The following is a 7,113-nucleotide window of genomic DNA, read 5'->3' on the forward strand; positions in this document are numbered from 1 at the left end:
CATGGAACACCTAGACCAAGATGACTAGAAAGAGAGGGGATGAAGAGCTGAAGGGGACCCTTGCAACACCACAGGCTCAGGACACACCAGCTCTGGTCCTCAGTGGGTCCTCTGGTCCCACTGGCATGGGATTCTGCCAGTCCCTGACAATATCAATCCAATACATCTTAACAACAAAAGATACTCATCGGTCTCTTGTCTTTATTCCCAAATGTTTCCCAGAGGTAGGACCCAACAAACGGTTGGTTTGTTGTTTTTTTAAAAGAAACAATTCCATCTGTTTATGGCCTCAGGCAGTCAGATTCCTCTTGAACAGGTTTTCAGTGATATGAAGTCAGCTACAAATATGCTAAGGGCATGCTGGCAATAAGCTAATTTTATTTTGTAATGCATCAGACCCCTTTTAGCAAGAGTCAGCACAGTATGGTGGTTAGAACATCAGAGCAGGACTGGAGAGAAGCTAGGTGCACATGCCACACTAAGCTGTGGCCTGGAAACCACAACGGATGAGCTCACACAACACACTAAACTACAAAGAAGCAAACATGCTGGGCCTCGATGGATGTGGAAACCAGTCCCTCTATCAGCCTACTCTAGCTCTCCCAGGATTGAGCTTTCCAAAGTAACATACTAATAAATATTTTAATATTTAAATACAGATCCATTCTTTACTGTGCATGTTCTACAAACCTCATCCAAATCCCGTATTTTCTTCCTGCTTTAGTGATACCTTCTTGCAGCTGAACATGCCTGCATGTGGCTGCGTTTATGTCCACAGAAGATGGAAAAATGTTTGCCAGGGTACTGAATTTGGCAGCAGTCAATATCCTCTGAGGGCAGGTCCCTGCTGTCACTGGTGATACCCATACATTTTGGCCACTTGGAAAAAGCATGCACAAAATTTCATAGGAGGCTTTAAATAACAGAACTATAATACATTTTCAGGGGAGGAATGGTTCTCTCCATTCATATTGACTCAGCCCAGACAGAAAGGCTGGGTTGGTAGAACCCCTTCATATGGGTTTGCATGTTCAGATGCAACGCTGTAACAAAACAACCATATTATGTCTTAAATCAATAGCTAGTTCTCACAATATGCAAAGGTAGCAGGTGGGTTGCAGTAACATACTGAACTACAATTAACCCCTTTGCAGCCTGGTTCAGAGTGCTGCATGCAGCCAGCCCCAGAGTCTGGAATTCAGTTTGCTAAAGCCCATATATTTCTGCTGCATGCCGTATGTCCGCAGCTCACATCTTTCTCCAATCTGAAGTGGCAGAGTCCTAGACCCAGAGCCAGTTCCAAAACCTCTGTACCACCCACCTTCTTGTGCCCAGTTCAGAATCATGTTACAATGTGACCTACAAGCCTTGGCACTGAAGCCCTCTGTCACTTTAAAAGCACTCCTTAAAAAGAAGGTGACACAAATCATCAACCTGCCAATTATACCTCTGTCTTAGATTAGGAGACTACTAGATATTAAGATTGTTCCCCCCTTGCTCCTATTCCCCTTCTAAATCCTAATTCTCAGATTGGCCTTTCTGATTATCAGCTTTGTTTTCCTTCTGGTTTCATAAAAGTGGTCACCAGGCAGCTGAGACTATAATTCTAGGTGCACAATGCAACGAAGCCCCATTTAATTCCGTGTGGCTCACTTCTGCGTAGATTGCTAGCACCAGGGGATAGACGCTGCAGGAGGAGAACCGTTTTATTCTACAATGTCAAAACTCAGAAGGACTCTGATAGCGTCTCTTCCAACTAACAAATTTTATTAAAAGACATAAGCTTCCACGAGCCATCAGACACCTAATTTTCCAGCATCAGGTGACAGACTGTCCAAGATCTACAGTACATTTGCTGAAACTGAGCAAAGCCTTTTGCAACTTAGTTTATTTGCTTTACCAGCTAACTGTAAGTTCAATTAGCTTTACTTTACAGGCAATTGCCTCTAGTTATCTATTTTTACTTTCTGGTCATTTCTGACCAGACTTCTTGGCCAATGCCACAGCAGGTGGCCTTGGATAAGTTAAGGAGGGTTTGACTGGATTAGAACTCGGATGGGAGACCATCCAGAAATCTCAGAGCTAGGAAGGAAGAAGAAAACTAAGAAGACAGTGGCAAATCATTTCCACATCGTTGCCAAGAAAACAAAATAAGGGATTTCAAACAATCGACCATTGATTTAGAGCTACAATCAGATGTATCAGTTTTACCTAAAAACATTTTTTTGGACCATTCTGCACAACTTCTCCAACCAGCCAGATAGCTTAGCTGCATAATGATTCCAAAATTTAGAAGGGCCTTTGGCTAGATTCAATGCCCTTCCAACAGCTGTTATTGAAGGGAGATATCGAAATATCCCTTTCGTTCAAAGACTGTGCCCATGTGGCAAAGGAGTAATTGAAACGATGGAACATGTCATTTTATATTGTCCTCTCTATGCAGATGATCGCCAGGAATTATTATCTCAATTTTTTTTACTAAACATCCAGGTCATTCGGATTCTTTTTATCTCAAGCTGTTTCTATCAGACCAATCTGATTTTACTTCACTGACCACAGCTAAATATTGCTCTATAATTTGTACAGCATGCCTCAATATCTCTAATTTTTCTTAGATTTTTTTTAGAATTTAAGTGTTTTTTCTTTTATTCTAATCAGATGTGAATCTTCTGTTTTATTTGCTGGTCTATGACCGAATAAAAATTGATTTGATAATATAAACTAGCATAGCTTTACATCCTGGTAGTGTTTTACAAATTCTAGTATTACTTATGTCCTTTTATAGTTATTTGCCCTAGTTATTTATAGTATTTAGATTATTCATTGTAAAATTAATTGTAATTTTATAGGATTCTTTTGCTTTTTAATACCTATTTTACCTTAATTTCATCTTTACCTTATTTTATGTTATCAATATGATGTATATTTGTATTTCTATTTTAGCGTAATTGTTATGTTACTAGTTGTATGGTGGTCTATGACCAAAATAAAATTGATTGAAAATAAAGGCATGTTCCTGGACTCACCAGCAAATGAGTATGACCTGATTGAGTATGCTATCCCACATGTAACTAAACCATGGTTTACAGAATTAACCCAGCTGCTTGGATTCACAGAATACAGTGAACCGCACACTCAGCCTGTCAAGTTTCAAAAAAGCTTTGGTGGTATTTATATGATATATAGTATTTTGCCAAGGTTAACTGAAATGTAGTTTACTCAAATTAATGTTTAATGTTCACACAACGCCCTGTATACGAACTAACCACCCAACCTGGTTCCACAGCACGCAAGACTAAAATGTGGCTGTTGATCCCTTTGTGGTCCAGTGTATCATGCCATAATTCATAAATTAGTGACACATTTAAACACGGGCACTGTATAAACTCCATCAATGTTTCAGCAAAATGCACTCCCCTGACGTTATTTGGCACAGAGGAGAATTGGCAACCTTGGAAAACCTTGGCTCTATTCAGACAATACACAATGACTGGGTAATTTTAACCTTGTTTCAGGTATTTTGTTCACTGAATGACTTCAGGCCAATCATTCCCTTAACTTAACCTACCTCCCTGTGTTGTTTTATACTGGTCGTGTTGCCACCCAGGTGTATTTGCTTAAGATGGACGGTCATGTACATTTTCTAAATAAATGAATAAACCCAACCTGCCTCACAGAGTTGTTGTGGGGAAAGACAGGAGGAAGCACTATCTATGCTGCCTTGAGCGCCTGTACAAAAGGCAGGCAATATATCCAGTCAATCAATCACCAGGGTGTTGTGTGAACCTAACCAATGTGGTTAGTTGATGGTTTAATGTGCTACATGATTTCAACCAACTAACTCAGGGGTTCTCAAACTTTTTCAGGCCATGGAACTTCTGAAGTTAAGACAAAAATTTTAAGTGAAAGTTAAGACAAAAATTTCTGATCTCTGATCAAGAGACAAAGCTCTAATGATAGAAAATTGGCTGCATTAGAGTGAACTTTTTTTGCCTTAGTTTCTCATAGAACCCCGTCAAGTTCTCATGGGGAATAAACATAGTTTGACAACTAAACCAATCTGATTATGTTATGCAAAGGCAGTCACTGAGAGCTCACCTCCAGGGTCTAACACCACCTACAGGAGACAGGTACTCACCATGAATAAGCATATAATAACCATAATAATTAATGGTCTTGAAACAGTGCTGCAAGGGAATTCCTAACTGGGTTTGAGTTTCTGTTGTAGCATGCACCTCCGCTGAATGAGTCCTTCGCCAAAGCTCTTGGATGGAAGTGCCTCCAAGCTAGCTCTCTTTTGCACTATGGAAACAATCCTCCTAAATTCTTATTGCCATCATGGGCACATCTGCCGTTCCTTTGGAATAAGAGGTACTCCACCCTTAACCCCAAACCACAATTGCTTGTGTGTAAATACTGTTGAGTCCGTGGGAAACCGGTCTCTGCTTTTGCCCACATACATTTCCCAGACTTTCTCCCTTACACATGCACAAACACACATACTAACAGCCCACCGTAGGCTGTGTTTGCACAACACACTTCCCCATGATTAATTGAACCAATTTCTTAATTAACCCAATTTTCTAAGTCTGCATAATACACTAAACACAAAAAGGACTAGCCAAGGCTAAAGCTAACCAAGATTATCGTATCATGGAAATGCAACCTTAGACAAACTTCCATCTGCCTTGAAGATGCTACTAGACCCACAACTAATTATCCCAGACTTTTTTCATTTCAACAGCATAATTTAGGTAGGAAGTGTATTTGGCTGTTAGTGTTAAACAATTAGTTAATACCCGTTTTGTGACAGGGAAAGTCTGTACAGGAAATTAATTCCTTTGCCATCAAAAGAACAATCCAATCTCAGTGCCTGACCTATTGACAGTCTTTCCAACTCTATTATGTTTGGTTCAACACATCCCTGAACCCATGGGTGTCTGTGAGGTGTGGCTGAAATCTGCAAGGTGGCAGGCATGGCGTTGCCATCAAAGCCCTACCCCCTTTGTATGGGCTTGCAGACTTTGATTCTCCCACCCAAACAACACTGTCTGCACCCCACTGCAAATCTAGCCCCACTGCTACACATAGGTCCTATGCCAATGTGTAGGGCATGTGTTCAGGATCACCAGTTAAGGTATTTTTTTATTTAAAACATTTAGATACATGAAGACAGGCATTCTTAAAACTGTGTGGCCACCTCTGTGAACAAAACTAATGCTTTCATTGAAGTTAGAATTGGCCAAGAAATAAATACACCACTTAATTTTAATAATTAATTTTTAAACTATATGTATATATCACAGGGGTTCTGAATCTTTGCAGTACCCCAGCCGCCAGCTGAGGACTTGCAGAGGCAGAACAAGGAGCAAAACCTAGAGCAGGTCTTGACAGTGTTCTCATTTTGTCTGCACAAGCCTAATGGGGTTTAAAAAATATATATTTGATACCTCCCCAATGTTTTTACAATCCCTAAGAGTTTCTGACCTATAATTTAAGAATTCCTATATAAAGGCACAATTCTTAATACAGAGCCAGTATGATGCAGTGGATAGGGTACAGACCGGGGGATGCCTTGTGTGTATGTGTGCATGAGTCGTCACTTGACAGGGCTAAGATTCTATTTATTTCAGTGATGACCAAGTGTTAAAAGTGGCCACTAAATAAAAATAGTATTCCAAAGAAAAAAAACACCCAACCCCAAAACTTTTTTTCACTCCATGGATGGGCTGTGATAGAACTCTATTTAGACAAAGTGTTTCTTCTTGTTCCTGGATGCACCACATACTCTACCTTTGCCAGCAGCAACAGCGGACATTGCAATCATGGTGACAGAACCGCACCTCAACTTAACACCCATGTTTGGGAACTCCAAGCCCCTTACCATGTCCCTGCCATCTGCTACCCAAGGCCACCACTTTGCTTTTCCTCATGCAAGACTGTTTAACAGATCAATGACAAATCTTACCTGTTAAGGAGGAAAAATAAAACATTTGCACATTGATTGACTGGCAAATTTTGCAGCCAGCAAAATTCCAAACAATATAGTAATAAACCTGCAGGTGTCAAACAGGTACAGTAACAGGTATTCCTTTCTTAAGCATAAGAAAGGAATACCTTTCTTAAGCCCAACTCACCTCACAGAGTTGTTGTGGGGAAAATAGGAGGAGGAAGGAGTATTAGGTATGTTCCCGGCCTCGGGTTATTTATAAAAATAATAAAGGCGGGATAAAAAAATCTAAAGAAAAAAAAGTGTTCCTTCAGGAAGCATAACTTCCTGGGCCATCTCTGCACCAAAACAGATCAATGCTGTGGCATTAATTATTACAGCTGAATGTCAGTGCCTGTTAGAAGTGCTGCAGGGGCAGAAAAGCAGAACTGAAGCTGTATAAATAAATCAAAACATGCTTTAGCCCTGGATGCCACGAAAAGCCTATACACACCATTCGGGAAGTTCAAACTGTAATTCCTCGCCTGCCTCACCTTTTGCGCCGTAGGAGCCTTTGCCCTCCGCCCGCCCCTTTTCCTAGATCAGGAGCTATTCAGAGCTGCTTTGCCTCGGCACCCATACGTCCTTATTCATTTTATTCTATTTATGGCTCTCGTCAGCTCTTTTTGACAGGTAGCAGACAGAACTCCAACAGGAGAAGCACGTGGAGATACACGGATGGGCTGAAAAGGGAAGCGAGCTTTATCTTGCAACACTTCACTTTTCAATCATGCAGCTGTCCTAGCCATGAGCCGCTAATAATAATAATTAACTAATACTAGCTAATAATATTGGCTATTTTTTCTTTCTAACGCCTCCAACTCAGCGGTCTGACCGCCCGGACAAGGAAACTTTCTCGCCTTCAAGCCACCCCTGCGTTTCTTCTCCCTCGTTCACAGCCTCCTACCCTGAGGAGCTTCTGCCCCGGTCCTCCGCCCTGAGGCACCTACGGCTTCGACCTCGCGCTAATTCTGCCCTACAGGAGTCGGCTTACCGTTCTTGTGCATCCCGACGTTACCAGCTCTCCCGTGGCACCAGGCGCCCAAATCCTGGGTCTCGGGCTATTTGCAAGCGTGGCCACATTGCATCAGCCAGCCCTCAGGGCGGGAAGGGGCGAGGCGGAA

The 7,113-nt window shown here is 41.5% G+C and overlaps 1 protein-coding gene across 1 annotated transcript in view; it reads right to left on the reverse strand.

Moving 5' to 3' along the window:
* SLC6A16 (solute carrier family 6 member 16) overlaps positions 1-7,113 on the reverse strand; it is a 37,938-nt gene extending 30,825 nt beyond the window's left edge. The window contains exon 1 of the mRNA XM_063301129.1: positions 6,984-7,113. The gene's annotated coding sequence lies outside the window, so the exon portion shown is untranslated. The remainder of the gene's footprint in view (positions 1-6,983) is intronic.

This window comes from Candoia aspera, chromosome 4 (assembly GCF_035149785.1).
Source record: "Candoia aspera isolate rCanAsp1 chromosome 4, rCanAsp1.hap2, whole genome shotgun sequence".
NCBI lineage: Eukaryota > Metazoa > Chordata > Lepidosauria > Squamata > Boidae > Candoia > Candoia aspera.